This window comes from Protopterus annectens, chromosome 10.part0 (genome assembly GCF_019279795.1).
Source record: "Protopterus annectens isolate FY-2018-M chromosome 10.part0, PAN1.0, whole genome shotgun sequence".
NCBI lineage: Eukaryota > Metazoa > Chordata > Ceratodontiformes > Protopteridae > Protopterus > Protopterus annectens.
Window position 1 is genome coordinate 1,072,867,500 of NC_056744.1, and position 18,393 is coordinate 1,072,885,892.

The following is an 18,393-nucleotide window of genomic DNA, read 5'->3' on the forward strand; positions in this document are numbered from 1 at the left end:
AGTGGGAAAGCTCATACATTATCACTGATATCTAAATTCCTACCTGTCAAGAAGCAAAAAATGAGGCTGGGCTGATAAGGCTCCGGTTACTGGGATTCCGTCCTCCCATAAACTCATCAGTGCAAACGTCGCAGTCGTCAGCATCTCTCCAGTCCCAGTAAGGAATGGTGAAGTTTTCATCTCCAGTCACTTTCTGGAGCTCGTGTTCCCAAAGAAGCAGGTAAGCTCTGTGCCATGGAAGGAAACCTGGCACTTTGTGCACAAAGTCTATATTTCTTCAGATACGTGATTTGTTTACAAATGTGTCCCAGGAAGAGTAGTAATGCATCCAAACAAAGAGATCATAAATGTTTATGTCCCGGAACACTGGTGTGGTGTCCACCTCAATAACATAGTCTCTACTAGGAGTGTGCTTTGCAAGACTGACATAGGCAGGATACTTGTCCTTTTCAGCTGTAGTAAGCTGTAGTATGTTCTTTCTAACTAGTAATTTCCATTCATTGCAGGTAGACCCTGTAAAGCCAAAGAAATATTCTCCACAGTTGGGTCTCATGAAGCTTGCAGCACATTTGCAAGTCCTATTATAAAGTACTGTTGGCCATTCTTCTCCATCATCTACGCCAGCAAAAGGGAAATGGGGGCCATCGATGGCATCAGAAAGAATTACATCTTGATAGGAACCTATTCCACTGATCTTCCCACAACGGGATCCATCCCCAGCCCAGACTGGACAACATTCCTTTCTTATAAACTATCATCAGAGCTGCAAGCTCTTGGAAATTGTTTGGAAAAAGCAATCAAGGTTAGGAAAATGTAAAGAAGTAGCGCTAGATGCAGCCTCTGTTTCTTCTCTGGGCATACAAACAAGAAAGAGATGCAACCTTTCTTTAAAACTTTTTATTGCAGGAATTGCAAGTATTTTCAAATTAATATGACCATCACATGTTCAAATTATGTCAAAGGAGTTCTTCGTCAAGGGAAGCTGCTCTATGACATTAAAGTGCAATCGGGGGCAAGTAATCACTTTAGGGTTATTAACTGTACTTTTTTTTTTTGTGGACAGTCCTACTTAGGTAGTTTTATCAAAGAAACACACACTCAATTTCCTCGTAAATGTATCATTCTAAACTTTATTAAATGAGACATAATACGTTTAATTATAACTAAACTTCAATCAACAGCAGTTATTACTTTTACGAAAAAAATATATTAGAGGTATTTATTCTATAGCATAAAATACCATTCATTTGTGAGATGGGAATTTTTCATGCCCTCTGTAATAATTTTTTGTTCCTTATCCACTCACTTGACACACATACAGACACACCCAGGCACAAAAAGCAACCGACAGACAGACAGACAGGCACAAGTCTTTAGTCATATGGGGGCAAGGAGGAGAATCATTTGATTGCAAGATGTGCATGTGTGTGTACCATTTTAGAAGAAATATGGCTAAGTGTATTTATATGGTACGTGTGACTTTATAATTTGGAAATAATCTTCATTCTTCAAACACAGGGATACCCCTTAGCCTCTTAGCGCAAGAAATCTAGACAAAGCCTAAAATAATGGGGGATGTGGGGGGCAAAGGCCCAAAATATGAACATATTTTAGATAGTATTCTTACAGGCTTAGAAAGTTGCTAGAATAACAATCTGCGTTCATGCATTTTCTGAAGGGCATGAAGCCTGTAACTGAAATGTATGTCATTATTTAGTGATTTCAGTCCTCAGTGACTTGACAGAAAACCACACATTTTATGCGGACCAGACTGCAAATGTGAGTCAAAAATATACACAGTATGATGGAGATAAGGCCAGAACTCACAAGTGACATGGCCGCCAGTGAGATTGTGTGTTAATGCTATACAAATGATAAATTACGAGCCCCACTTGGTATAGCCTGATTGTTAAGTTAATGTTTATTACTTCATTACCTTTCTCCACAGACTATTTTTATGTAAGTATTGGATCACATTTTGTTTTCACAAAGTCCTCTGTTTACCCCAATACTGTATCACAGTCTCAGTCAAACTGAAACAATGAGTTTGAGGTTGATAATTCTCATTCGTTTTTTGTCGGCTGTGCTAGAGGGATTTGGAGTTGAAAACAAATACAATTTGGAGAGCTGTATACAACTCTCTACAAAGGCAAGTAATAAAGATAATATTTTCAAAGTTATTGAAATGAGTATTAACCCATACACTGAAAATTAATATAACTATATTTGGTATATTTTCAGTGATTATAAAAAAATACAAAACAGACTCGAGATGTTAAGTTTCTAGTCAAATTAATCCCATCTCTATATTGCAGTGTGCACAGGTATACACACAAATGCATATTCACACACGAATACCAGTACAGGTAGGACTAACCTGGTCATCTAAGCCTAAATAAATAAATAAAATCAAACACATCTTATTGAAGCTATATGAGAAAGATAATTATTATCATGCAAATAATGTTCATATTTACTTAGAAAACACTTTCAGATCTTATTAAAATATATAATAGTTCTCAACGTCTTTGTTCAAGAATTCAGGACACCCCCCTCAACTATTTCTATTTATTTAGAATTTGTTTACCAATGTATTGCACTGATCTCAATGGACCAATTTTAGGCTCAGTCTAAGAGTACAGTGTAAGATTCTATTATCTGGCTTCTCTGACTGACTGTAATCTTCAGTGATTTATCAGAAAAGGGCTGAAATATGAAACAAAATTTGGGACACTTCAGAGTCGTGACTTATATGCTAGTTAAACTAAGCCATTGTCTATGAATGTGTTTGTAATTATTGTTTTCTGTCTAGCTGACTATGAATAAATGCATTTTGCCAGTGACTGTACTGTGCATTTCATTCACGTTTTGGAGAAAAATAGATAAAAAAATCACGAAATGAATGCAAAATCATTATTTACATTTGTGTTTGTCTACTGCAAGTGGGCATAAAACCGCAGGAGAAAATTTGTGCCCACGGTGTCAAGCAAGTGACTTCTAAGGCACATGTTCTCCTACACAGTAACATAATGAACTCCTCTCAAGACACAGAAAAACACTTTGAAACACACCCATACAGAAAAGAGTAATGTTTTCACCGTTTATTAGGAGTAATGTAAACCACGTATCCGTTTATTAAATTTGTATAATATATCTTGTTTACACATTCCCCCGATATAAACAATTTTAAATGAATATAAGTAATTCATCCTCTGCAGTTTTAAACATACACCCCATCATTCTGTATACAGATAAGTGGTACATTCCTTTTATTTTTATTTATTTATTTTACATTTTTTGACCGGGCTAGTCTACCTGGATATATGTCCATTTTTAGTAGAGGCCCAGGGAGAAAAGCTCCAAAGTATTAATACATAGTTTAATAAAAAGTAACAATAAAAGTAATAACAGATATAACGCTGAACAGGAACATGTATTTTTTTTTTTTTTTTTTTTTTAAGAATTGGGAGATTTATAATACAATATTACACATATGTGAAATATACAAACCCACATACTATGTGATGTGCATAACACAATAATCTCTCTAATATAATATAATCTAAAAACATTAATGTATGAGATGAAGATAAAGTGTGAAAGGAGGTGAAGGAAAGATGGGAAAGGTATCAGAGATAGTATTGGTTAGGATTTTGCTATTTCTAATCCAGTACAGCATAGATACAGTTAACTAATAACATTATTTATTGTAAAAAAAAAAAAAAAAACAAAACAGGCATATCTGGGCCTCCTTCCTTCTAGAGGTTAGCCTCATGGACTGACAAAATGGTAGTCTTTCTTTTACTTGCCTGTAACTATGATGATAGCACTAGACTTCAAAGATATGCATGTAATTTGCTGGTTGTTCTATATATCTTCATTCCAGTGTATGTAGACTGTAATGTCACTAAGGATTATTATTTTATGTCTAGCTAACTATGAATAAATGCATTTTGCCAGTGGCTGTGCTGTGCAATTCATTCACGTTTTGAATGTATGTATCGGTGTGTGTGTGTGATACCTCACAACTGGTTAGAGTAAGAAATCTGGACAAAGGCTAACATAATGGGAGGACAAAGGACAAAAAATAGGGACTTATTTTAAATATTGCTCATATAAACTTTGAAAGGTGCTAGTATAACAGGTTTTATGTTATGGTGTATTTTCTGAAGGATGTACAGTGTGCATCTGAAATGTGTGTCATTATTTAGTAGCTTCAGTAGTCAATGATTTGCCAGAGAATTACAAATTTCATGAGGAACAGACCAAAAATATGAGGCAAACATCTGGACAGTCGAGAGATGTGTGTGTGTGTGTGTGTGTGTGTGTGTGTGTGTGTGTGTGTGTGTGTGTGTGTGTGTGTGTGTGTGTTTGTTTGTTTCTGTGGGGATGTCCTTTATAATACCAAGGGCAGTAGTTTACCATTGGTTTTACAGGTATCCTCCTATCCCTCAGTTACTCAGTTCACATGGTATTAAATCCAAACACTGATGTGGCATTTAACTGTGTTAAAGTAGTCACAGTATGACCACTATAAATACTATAAATACTCATTTGTCAGACATTTTATAGTTTTGGTCTTGAAAGTGTTCTTTTCCTTGTTTAAATTAACTAAATTATCAAGTAAATTATGTATATCCCTACTACAATCACAGCAGGAGTGCAATATTCAATTGTGTTGCCCAATTGGTTAAGAAGGTGCAAAAATGATAAAAGGATAATAAAGGGAATAGACGCCACTGGGTATAAAACATATTTTCATTCTTTTTTTATTCTTGTTCTTCTCTCTTTCCTGATTCTTTCTCTCTCTTCTTCTGCTCTCCTTATCACTGTTACTGTACTGCTTTTTCTCTGTTTAATAACTCCAGTATATTTAAATCGTAAACACAGCAACAATTACATGTTCCATTTGTTGTAAAACTTTGCCTGTTTGATGTAACAGTTTTTCAGTTATGTAACTGTTTTATATCTGTTTGAGACTTGAGTGCATTGATGATATGGCCGATTCTGGCACCCGACAAACAACTAACCGTGACTTTCTCCTTATCCAGCCTGGTGAGAGGCACATCTGTGTGTCTCACAATGGAGTCTCCTATGACTAATAAGATGAGTTTATGTTTAGGCCTTAGTGGCTGTGCAACACTTGTGTGAGTACTATGTGTGGTGTGGTGGGCTGTGTAGTTTGCATAGGTTTTGCCTCGGAAGTCTCTCTTGTTTGGGTATACTTTTGTTGAGGGCCTACGCATATGTGGGAGTGTGTGGTGTAGGTTTGGGTGGTGTTTGAGCTGTGGTATTCATGTTGCCAACATTCTCAGTGCCAGATATACTGGTTTGTGGGGGAGAGCGCAATGACACTAGGTGCTTGACATATTTACATCTCTTACAAATTATGTTCCTAGGTGGTAGTAGTAGAGGGTTGTCCAAGTACACCAGGCAGTTGCTACACTACAACAAAGACCACTTGCATGGACAGAAACTGCACGGCACTAAAAAATGAATAAAACCACAAAAATAGCCAGCATGGTGGAGAAACCTGCATTTAATACAGTTACTACACTGTCTCAGGATGCCCATACTGATCAGACTGGCAGGAGAAAATGTAAGAAATTGTCCATCCATATTTGTCAGAAACTGAAAAAGCAAAGAGGGTAAAGGGAGGAAGGTCTAAGAGTAGTGCTACTAGATGATAACACAAATGCTACTAAGGGAAAACTTGAAGATGGGATATCTCAAAAGGGTTAAAAACAATTCATGTGTCTTTTCACACGTGATGTCAGAACTTATTAAGGTAATCTTTTCACAACCACCAAACCCAGTGTCTCACTTTCCCGCTTTCACCCAGTAGTCAACTAACCAGACTGTGCCCCCCCCCTTTGCAAATTCCTGGATCCTCCACCGTTTAGGGCAAGTGGCCCGCAGAACAAAGGCATCTTCACGTCAATCAAAAAGAGATGCTAGCTGTACAAAATGCCCTTATAGCTTTCAAGGACCTGCTGCATCCAGGGCAACTACTACTAAAGATAGACAACACTACAGTTATGTGGTACATAAACAAGCAAGGGGGCACACACTCCTACCCCCTCTGCAGACAAGCCATGACCTTAAACCTAGCTGCATGGAAAATTCCTTAGTAAAGCAAGCCATGCCTCTCTCCAAAGCTGTTATGGATGTCATTCTGGAGGCCAGAAGGCCTAGTACCAGGAAAGCCTATTCGGATAAATGGAAGAGATTCTGTGCCTGGAACCAGGCTCACAACCTTGACCCTCTTGTCCCAAACATTCTTCAGATACTACAGTATTTAACTGAGATGCTGGACAAAGGCCTCTCCTTTTCATCCATCAAGATCCACGCCTCTGCCATCTCTGCTCATTACAACACAAATCCACCAATTTTCTCTAATCCCTTGCTAAAACAGTACCTCAGAGGGCCTAAACACATAAGACCGCCCCGTAGAGCACCTACTCCAACTTGGGACCTCAACTTTGTTTTGGAAAAAATAACTTTACCTCCTTTTGAGCCAGCTAGCACAGCAGAATTAAAATATATCTCTCTGAAAACTGCTCTGCTCCTGGCAATAACATCAGCATGAAGAGTTTCAGAATTACAGGCACTAATGGGAGTGGAACCTTTCCTCATTTTCCACCAGGACAGGGTGTCTTTAAGAACTAACCCTACGTTTATGCCAAAGGTGGTATCAAGTGTGGCTCTAAACCAAACTATTCACTTGCCAACTTTTTATCCAAAACCACAGAATAAAGGGGAGAGACTACTGCATTCTTTGGACATTCATAGGCAGTTACGCTTCTACCTGGACAAAACCAAAGCTTTCAGAAAATCTGAGCAATTATTGGCAGCATATGCTCTGGGAGCACAGGGAAAAGCCATTTCTAAACAGACTATTTCAAAATGGATAGGACATTGTATACGTTTTTGCTATATACACCATGGCAAACCTGTACCTAGCAGCATTAGATCTCACTCCACTAGGGCAACAGCCACTTCAACTGCCTACCTCAGAGGAGCACCTACCAAGGATATCTTGGAAGCAGCAACTTGGAGTTCTGTGCATACCTTCACCAAGCATTACCATCTGCCTCTTTACTCTAAATCCAGGGCTGGCTTCGCAACTGCAGTGCTGCAGGGCCTAATAGCCACCCCTAATGCTTTATAGAACCAGCCTCACTACCTCAGCTTTGGGATTCTACCCAAGTGTAATGACTGCAGCAGTGTAACACGATGAGCATAGTGCAGTTTAGTACCTACCATAAATGTAGATGTTTGAGTGTATACACTGCTGCAGTCCAGGTTACCCTCCCTCCCTCCTTCCCCTCTTACTTGCTGGTACGTACCCATGCCTTCTACCCTTTACTACCTATGGGGAGTATTTGCTGGTACCTGAAAGTTGTTGTTTGCTTTTCTTATGTATGTTTTATTAGCAATATAAATTGCCTACCTATTTGGGGGCACCTGACATCTGGGGCAAGAAAGACTGAAGAAAATGGAGTCAGCTGCGTCTTTTGTACCCCTGCCACACTGACGTCAGGGAGGAGGCGACAGCAACCGACGCCGGACCAGGACTTTGGAACTCAGGCCGACTGGGGAACCTGACGGCAGGATAACCCAAGTGTAATGACTGCAGCAGTGTCTACACTCGAACATCTACATTTATAGTAGGTACAAAACTGTACTTTCTGCATATGCTTGGGTCCTACCTTTTAGGCTACGTACGTAGCTGTAAAAGGCCTTATAGTTATCTTTGGCTGTGCTTGCTAGGTTTTTCTCAAAGGAGCCCTTAGAGGATTTGACGTTTGCTTATCTGCCTGTTGAAGCTGAGGAGGGTGCTTTTGCATTGCAAACAGCTGCACTGCCACAACTGTTGGATCCTCATTAGTTAAATCGTACCACAAATCCGTCACCTTCGAGCTGGCACTAACACCAGAACTCACAAAGGGCAAAATCAGAGTAAAAAATTTCACCAAGCTAAACTATAGCCTCCTAGGTGAAAGTATAAATGCATTCCAAGCCCCACCCCCCAGCTGCTTGTTCAACTAGCAGTGTTAAAATAACTGGTGTCATGCTTACTCTGCCCCTGTCAGCTGCAGAAAACATGGTTGTATTCTTATTTTTTTTTTTTTATTTCTTTTTTTTTTAAATAGGGCCCTACTTTTAAACTACCATATGGTGTATACTTCTACAAATAACCCAAGATTACGTCAGGAAAAGAAAAATGCATTATCTTATATTATAACGAAGAACATGTGCATGATTTTGTGATATGTGGTAGGCAATTTAATTTAATTTTAATTTTATTGTTGACCATGTTAGTCCTACTAGGCAAATTCTATTTACAGAGGAAACCCAAGGAAAAAGCTCCCATTAAAAAAACAATAATACAGTGCAGGGCTACTAAAAATACAAATATGCAGCGTACATAGTTATATGAATTAGTAAGACTGATCTGTAGTTGCACAAGTCAATGTTGCAAAGTCAGTGAAACAACATACAAGAATAACAAAAATGCAGAATCAGGCAGATGATGTTAATAAAATACATACAAAGTTAATAAATAAAATCAGAATTTTTTAGAGAGGAAAATACCACTTTGAGTGATGGCATGGTGAGTTGAGAGAAGACACAGGACCACTTGTAGTCCAGGCATAACAGACATTTGTAGATCTGATCATTTCAGTTTCAGTAAGCACTTATTTAGTTGTGTGAAGGTCAAAGAGGATAAGCCTTACATTTAGGCAGGGTCAGAAAATGAAAAATACAGTCTTTGTAGAGCAAAGAATAATAACTACAGAGACGCCTGAAGTGTAAGGGTCCAACAAAAAGGGCAAAAGGAAGACGAAACAACATTTTATTAGTTTATTAAGAGTGCAGACACTCTTTGGTTTGAGAAAACTCTTGATAAACTCCAATAAACTTTCTAATGCTAGTTGAAGAGAGGGAGTGTATTCACTTTGCAAAGGATAAAATATGCTTGACGTTTATAGATTTTTGGAATGTGAAGGAGATTCTGACTTGTGGAATGTAAGCCATTCACACCTGTACCACTTGTATTTAGCATATTTCCATCTGAAACCACTGCTTCTTATGACTCTGGAGCTGACTTCCTTAAGTAAGTGGTTTAACCATTTCATGCCAGGCAATATGTAAAAAGGCAGGATGTCATAAACAAACTGACACTTAAAATGTCTGACTAGAGAGCAGTGCTTTGGAGTCTGACACTTGTTACATATATTTTCATATTTACATTAATATTTTCAGAACTGAGTGAACCGCACGTGGTATACAGAAAAGGCACCGTCACTGTCCATACAGAATGCAATACACTACAGATATCCCCAGATAGTTATCATTATGAAGGGTAATATTTTGATATTTATGTCAGTACTGCCAGAACCAAGTGACCTACAGACCATCACATGGTATCAGCTGAAACTTTAGACAATGCTGGAGAAAAACATAATTGACATGCTGTACTGTTTTACAGATAATGAGTCTTGCTTACTTTATACATTTTGATAGTAGACATTTTTAATATTTCTGTTGATAAGTCAGAGCACAGGCATCCAGAACAGTCAGGATGGTTAAGTAAAAGTGCTGCTGATGCTGTATTTGCTAAGATGTGAAACATAACATGCGAAAAAATCTGAGTAAAATATGTTTTTCTGTTTTCATCTTTTATCATTATAATGTATTACAATACTTAGAGAAGTCTGAATGTACTGACTTACTAATATGGAGATTTTTGATTTCTTTTGATGAAAATGTTGCTTTTCACGAGGATATATAGTCTGCAAGAAATTTACAGTTTTTGGCTTATACTTTCTAGCTTTTAGGAGATGCTGAGGAATCAATGTAAGTGGTCTGGTAGAGATGTAAATTTACACAGCTGTGTTCTCTGCTATCCGTGTTTTTTTTTTTGGGGGGGGGGGTTATTACAATGATACCTTCTTTTCTGAAATGAAATCTTTTCTGTGACAATTTGACAGGCTCTTTCAGGTTTAAAGCTTAAAATGTCTCCATTTTTGCTACAATAATCATATATGTCTTTTTTATTCTTTGTGAGTCTGTTAGTACTTATCCAAGCTGTAAGAATGCTGTAACCTAGTTGCATCTCTCTCACTAACTTGCCCTGTGTATCTGCACTGTGGATGAGTGGATCATCTCACTGAATTTCATTAAACAAATCCTTTCAGTGTATGTGTGAACATCTTATCAATGTACATTGAGAACAGCAGGGAGCTAAGGACAGACATTTGGGGAACTCAAACACCCTGTCGGACCTTTATGACTCTAAGAGTAATAGACGTTTGAACACCTATTACTTGATAACCAACTACCTTTTCCTTCATGCTTGGTGTGCACTGGGAGTCCATGTCTTCATTCATCATGTGTAACATTTATTTATTTATTTTTCTTTGTTAACCAGCTAAGTAGATTAGCGTTAGACCATTTTCAACTATATGCATGTACACTCTGCAAAGTGAAAAATAGGGTAGTAAGTATAAACAAACACCGAGTATATTATATGAATAAAGAGATGCAAAATTACCATGCATAACCCTCAAACGTCATTTACATAACATGCAGCAAAAATACAGTTACAACTAAACACACAGGTAGGTTTAAGCATACACCATGCATGTATGTATGTATGTATATATATATATATATATATATATATATATATATATATATATATATATATATATATATATATATATATAGGTTCATAGGTTTATACTAGGCTATCTGCCCTAAGGCATTTATAAGCCTAGTCCAAAGTTTTGTGGCTTACGCCACCCCTTATATGAAAAAATACTGTACCCATTAGTTTGTTGTGCCTCTGTCCAGCAGTGACACACAGATGATTCCCGGGGTAAACCTACGATCTTCCATCCATAGGTCAAGATTTCTCTTGAACAGAGCCAGCGAGGTGCTCTGCCTCACAGGGACCGGGATTTTATTCCACAGCATAGGGAGTCTCTGAGTGATAAATCTATCCCTCCAGCATGTCCTATTTATATCCGTGCTAAGGTTTAAGTCGCTTGCTCTAGTGGTTTTGGTGGATTTGGATTTTTTGAGGTGGAGCATGTCCATTAATTCTGGGTTGGACATGGCCTTGTATGTCAGGCACATGTCACCTCTGAGCAGACGGTATGCGACTGAATAGAGCTGGAGTTTCTTCAATCTGGCAGCATAGGACAGATTTTGGAGTCCCTTTATCCTTTTATATATGTATATATATATATATATATATATATATATATATATATATATATATATGTATGTATATATATATATATATATATATATGTGTATGTATGTATGTATATATATATATATATATATATATATATATATATATATATATATATATATAGCATCTATATTACATAATCAAACTTTTAAAAGTCGAATGTCATATAGTCGACACCATATGATCAAACTTTTAAAAGTTCAAAAATGTAGTAAAAAAAGTAAACTAAAGAAAGAACCTACCTGAACGGTTTAAGCAAGGGGGTAAGCCCCCATGCAACCCCCATGTGGGGGGGGCTGCACCCCCATACCCCCCACTCTTTAAATATACCAACTCCGAGATTGCACTACAGTGCAGAAAAGGGAAATCTTCCCATTCCGCATGGTACGGAGATCTCCTTTGAAATGTTTGAACTTTTAAATGTTCGATCATATGGTGTCAACCGTATGACATTCGAACATTTAAAAGTTTGACAACGTGATATAGACCCTATATATATATATATATATATATATATATATATATATATTTATGTATGTATAAAGAAAATAAGTATACCAAATGGATGATAAAAGTAAACAAAACATACTATTCAAAGGCAACAAGTAAATACTTATTTAGTATTCTTTGTGAGTATAATGAGAAAATTTTCCCACCCAATTTTCACATTAGACTTGTGTCAAAACAAATATAAAATTCAAACGATCACCAGTAGCATATGTTACTTCATACATCTACTTCAGGCAGGGTTAGTGAGTTTATGGAATTATAAAACTTACATACTATGAAATATTCACCTGTTTGCCAGTTCACTACCAGACAGACAAACTGTTGTATTACCAAAAGTTGGTGTTCAAAACCTGCTATGAGTATTTGAAGGGATGACTTGGGGAGTGGATTATAGCCAAGCAATTACTGGACAGCTTTTTTTCCTGCTGTAGCCTAGGATGGTACCTAGTGCTTGATTAACTGCTAGCTGAGGCTAGAAGATGTGCAGGCTAGCTGGTCATGGAGGAAGGAAGCAGATGTCCATCCACCATATGTGTGGACAAGGGCATGTTGTAATGAAATGACTACATAGTTGGTGTGAAAAGGATTCACTGCTGGGGGGGTTGTTTCATACAATGTCCACAACAGGCTAACAGACTAGACAGACAAATGCAAATTAAGTTTGTTGGATAAGGGGATAATAAAGGAAGGAAGTTAATGCCAGAGTATCCTGTATGTGGATGCTCCACTCATGATACTCTAAATGTATAGTCACTGTGGATCACACAAATGCTACAGTATTAACTGGAGTTTACAACTCTTCACATACTTTCAGTAATTGCTACTCCTTACAATATATATACTAGATGTTCTGCCCTGGCCCCTTTACAATTTTAATGTAGTTTGTAATGTGGTGTGCATATCTATTGAGCCTCAGTAACATTGTTATAGAACATTATTATCTTCCAAAACCATAAATAGCATGGTTAGCATGGCATAGCGTGGCACAGTGACCACTTGGACAAGTTGACTGATATGGTACTAGATGTAGTGAAAGCAATACTTTGTGGTGTGGACACAGATAGGTACTCCCAAGCACTGTCTGGTTAAATTAATCAAGGTCACACAGTAGTTCCAAGTTGCTTCCTAGCATTGTCTGGTTAAGTTATTTAATTAAGGTCATACAGTAGGCAAATGAAGAGTGTGGGAATTGAACCCTGTAGCGACTAGGTCGTTAACAACTCATGGCCTTTATTCTCTGTGATAATTTGGGGTGAACCCACAGCCTCATCAGTATGTATTTCTTTGGTGGATTTCACAAGTCGGGACAGCTCTTCTTTCTTGGTCGCATGGCTGTACTACTCTGCCTTTATGTTTTGGAATGTAGTTATGGTGTAAGTAGGTTGGAGTGAATGAAGCAAGAGGAGGTCTATGAATTTTAAGGATTAGATTCAAGGGATATGGTATTCATCACAATCCGTATGGACAGAAGGTGCAAAAGGCATAAAATAGGCCTAACAGACCATAATCTTGAAAGAAAACAACACTTTATTTAGTGTTCTTTATTTGGGTACTGTTTATTGCCAACAAACCGTTAACAAGATTAAATACTTTAGACTTCCCCTCAATGTGGGGTATAAATTAACTGTAAATGCCTTCAGAGCAATACATTACCTAGCCTTCCAACCACTGACCAGAGGCGCCGGAAGCTGTTGAAGACTGGGGGGGGGGGGAATGGAGGGTGAGAGGGGCACTTAGTGTTCTAAAAAGGGCAATTTTTTATAACTATTTACTACCACAACATAGGATCACTTGGAGGACTTTTTAAGCTTAGCCAATTCCCTTTTGGTGCTTGATTCTTGAATTAACATTTTCTGATTGGTCTTACCTATCACATGGCTGATAATTGTCTATTAGCCCTAGTGAGAATAACTGTGATCATTCCATAGATAATTTGAGGGGACCAATATAAGAGATGCAGCATTTAGGAACTGCCTCTATCCATTTGTGGCATGAGGGGCAATCGTGGATTACATTTTCTATTGCCCATCCTTAAATCCAAGTTGCATTTGAATATGAACGGATGAGCTTTGTTTTATTTTTATAGATACTTTGTTATGGAACAGTGGTAGCCTCTGTGGTATATATCCATCTCTCCACAACATTCAGGCCCATGAAAAATAGGTACAAATCTGTACGCTGATTAACGCAAAAATTGCATACATAATTACACAACCCCACCCACTCCAAAGGAATTGTGGGATACCAACTTTCAAATGCAAACTAAAGAACAGAACCAAAATATAACACCAGAGTCCCCCTGCAGCCATTCCAGTATCCCATCACCTGGCTATTTCACTCCATTTGCACACAAACCCACGCACGTTCAAGCTTGCACGGCCCAACATCATCTTAGGAAACAAACAAAGGCCAGCAAAACGGTTCCAAAGGCTTTATTGGAATAAAGTAGGTGCTTAAAGCACCATAATACTCTCACCACAACAGAAAAATATGTTTAAAACATAACCTCAAACTAGTTTCGGTAGAACACCTTCTTCAGTGAGGACAGATAACAAAGACAAACTCCATTGAGCACACTCCATATTTATATATAATTCCATAGCCAATTAACAAATGGCTTTCACTTAACTGCATGTGATTAGTTTAAAGTGTGCAGAACCTTTGTTGAATAAAGTGCACTTCCCATAGTGTGATGATCTGGTCAATTATTCAAAACACAAAATATAATATAATATAAATAACCATATAATCTTAAATAAATAAACAGATGTTACCAAAGTATAATGTGTAATACAAATATAAGGTAAATTATAAATGGTCATTTAGTCCAGGTGGGAATAGATCTCCCAAATGTATGATCCAGTATTTTTCTTTGTTACTAAGAATACTTGGCCAACCCAACTGATTTTGTCTATTCCCCTGTATTTTGTCAATGACCGTAAATATAAATTTCGCAGATGGATGTTTAATGGAATGTTGGTATAAGGCATTACTGATTTTGTGATTCCGAATATCACTTCGATGTTCACCTATTCTGATTCTGAGAGACCGTGAGGTTTTACCTACATAGAAAGCTTGGCAATGGCATGTAGCTAAATAAATCACCCAACTGGATGAACAATTGGCAAAGATACGAGTGTCAAATATCTTACTAGTATTGGCACTGGAAAATTGTTTAATTTTATTGACATTTCCACAAGAAGAACAATGACCACAAGAGAACGTCCCCAAAAGTTCATCCCCAGTGATAGTAAGTTGTATATATGTGGCACCCCCACTATCCCGATGTTTATAGTGGGAAAATAGCATGCCCAAAGTTTTCCCCCTCCTGTAGGAAATAGAACATTGTTCAGTCAATATATGACGAAGATGGTCATTAGCCATAAGTATATTCCAATTATTGTTCAACACATTTCTAATGAGTTGGTGATTTTTCCCAAAAGTGGTAATAAATCTTATGGTATCATCCATAACACCATCCTTCTTTTTGTATCGTAAAAGATCCGATCTCTCATGTTGATCTGTCCACACCCTTGCTCTAGAGATGTCCCTATACAAGTAACCTCTATCCAAAAATCTCTTGTTTAAATCCTGTTTAGCGTCCTCATAATCCACCAAAGACGAGTTAATACGTTTAATATGTAAATATTGTGATTTTGGAATATTGCGGATGGTGTGACGTGGGTGCATGCTTGAAGAGTGTAATAATGTGTTGAACTGTGGGTATTTCCTATGTATTTTTGTATTCAGGGTATTATCCTCATTGCGATATACCGTAACATCCAAAAAGTCAATGGTTGACTTATGATATGTTATCGAAAATTCAATACCCCAAATATTATTATTCAAATGTTCCACAAATTCCAACAAATAGCTTACATCCGCACGCCACACCATCCAGCAATCATCAAGATAGCGCCTCCAAATGTCCATCTCAACTAAATAAATGTTATGCAGGGGATCGTAAATAAGACATTCCTCCAAGTATGCCATAAAAAGATTGGCATATTTTGGGGCAAAGGAGGCCCCCATAGCTGTACCTCTCAATTGCCAATAACAATCACCCTGAAAGAAAAAAACATTCTTGTTGAGGACATGCTCAGACATACATACTAGTAACGTATTAAATCCTGGTGGATAGAGATCAGCTTTTTGAAGCCAATAATCCAAAGCCTGTAGGCCGGCCCAGTGTGGAATACTGGTATACAACGATTTCACATCTAAAGTACACATGATCCATTCCGGATCCAGTTGGGTATCAACAATGATATTAAGAAATTCAGTTGTATCCTGTATACGGGCTCTGACTATAGGCAATAGTGGCTTTAAATATGATGTTAGGAATGCAGATAGAGGTTCTGTAAGGGATCCATGTCCCGACACAATGGGTCTCCCAGGGGGAGTAGTGATAGATTTATGGATTTTTGGTAACAAATATAGAATTTGTTTTTGTGGATCATTGACTTGAAGATGTTGAGCAGTCTTCTGTGAAATAATTCCTTCTTGTACAGCTTCTTGAATAAACTGATCTATATCTTGTTTGAAGCGAAGAGTCGGGTCTACCCCCATGTGCATGTAGCACTTGGTATCTGACAATTGTTTTAGTCCTTCCTGTACATAATAATCAGTATTCAAAACAACCACTGCACCCCCTTTGTCCGCTTGAATGATTACAATTTTATGATTTTGTCTCAATTCCGAGAGAGCTTGTCTCTCCAAAGAAGTAATGTTGTCTTGAGCTATATTAGTATCAAAGTGTGGAAAATGTAAGTCCCTCAATACTGCTTGTTGGAAAATCCCTACATTTTTATTCATAGGAGGTTGAAATGTTGATTTTTTAAAAGTAAAATCAGTAGATCTTTGAGTGGAACAGTTATTCTGATCATTGAAAAAGATTTTTAAATTCAGTTTCCTACAAAATTCCAACACATCAACAGATACCGAATAATGGTCAGAAAAGAAGCTGGGAACAAAACCCAATCCATTATTAAGAATACAGTGTTGTTCCTTTGTAAGTATATGATCAGACAGGTTTAAAACATTATCAAATGGTTCAACTATTTGTTCAACAGTGCCTGAACTAGCCCTGTCATGGAATCTGTATTCATGTCTACCCTTGTGTTTCCTCCCCCCTCGGGATTGCCCAACATGTCTAAAGGGAACTTTGATTGAGTTTTCTTTTTAAGTGGTGATTGAACACTGGTGCCTCCCTCGCTGTCAGTATAGGATGACTCCTCCCCTGATGTACTGGTATAACTTAGGTCATGTTGTTTCAAAATAGACCTAGGTCTTTTCTTTGATCTTCCTCCACTCACCCCTGATCCCAAATCCTTGAATCGCACACTTCTTTGAACTTGAAAGGGTTGACCTCTCTCATAATCATGTGTATCCCTAGAAAATTTTTTAAGTTTTCTTTCTTTTACCATATTATCATAGGTCGTCAGTTCCTTAGACAACCGGTCAACACAACTAGAATATTTAGCACTAGATTTATAGTTTTGGCAATCTGTACTTAAATCTTGGACCTCCTTGAGCAAGAGATCTACTGTTCTCTCATAATAATCTAATAGAATTTTTACAAATACCATTGAACCCTTCCTTAGGGCATCATCCCATTCCTCTGTTAGCCTCTGTTCAGATCTGCCTACAAGAGGACGGAGCTTAATACGGAGACCTCTCGGTGCCAAATTCTTGTGAAAATAGGCTTTGAACAACCTCAAATGCCAAATGTTTGCTCTGAGGCCCTTAAGGCCTTTTTCTAGCTTACGGAATGCCAAGTCACAACCCCCCTCACTGTTAGGGTTGTTTTTGCTTAGGTTGTTGCTTGGGATATCTCCCAAGCCAAATATGGCTATGTCTTCCCTATCAGCACATAACCCGTGTAATATTTGGTCTAAATCCATAATAAAATTCAATGTGTTGACCGGATATCCAAGGAAGAGGCCCTATATGGGGATACAATAGATTCAAGGATAAGAGAAAAGGCAAGGAAGGTCTACTTGTTAATATTAGTTATTAATCATATAACACAATCATAAAGCCAGTTTTCGTAGGTCATCCAATAATAATATATAACAGACAGCAAGGGAATAGAGTCACCCCACGACTATACACAAATGTGATGATGTAACATAGACCCTTTGTTGACCTTAAATATTGAGCATCTTAAATTTCACAAAAGAAAACTTGGTAATCACACCTAACAGAGAATACCATCATAGATGTAACTAAAACCAAGCATGTGATACCCTAACCACAAACAATGGTCTATTAATAGAATATGATCAAACAACTCACAACATTCAATAGGCCACAATAAGTGTACAATAATTAGTAAAACTGCTGTCCAACTAGCATAATGAAACAGAGTGAAATACTGAAAGTTATAAAAAACCATTCACATATTTTCATCCAATCACTGTATAAATTTCTACAGTGGCTAACCTATGTAGCTTAAAAAGTTATATATTATTAGTTCCCTATAAAATATAGGAACCAAGAATATATAGTTATAACCAAACTACAATATGTCTAAGACCCCAATGAATGAATATCTGCACTATGTATATGTATACCTTAAATGACCAAAATTAGGATGACTATACTTTTAAGAC

General features: G+C 37.4%; 1 protein-coding gene and 1 pseudogene across 1 annotated transcript in view; one reads left to right on the plus strand and one right to left on the minus strand.

Moving 5' to 3' along the window:
• The window catches only part of MOB3C (MOB kinase activator 3C), an 810,703-nt gene that overhangs the window by 85,693 nt on the left and 706,617 nt on the right, over positions 1-18,393 (plus strand). The window lies entirely within an intron of this gene.
• On the minus strand, positions 47-16,348 carry LOC122814239 (annotated as a pseudogene).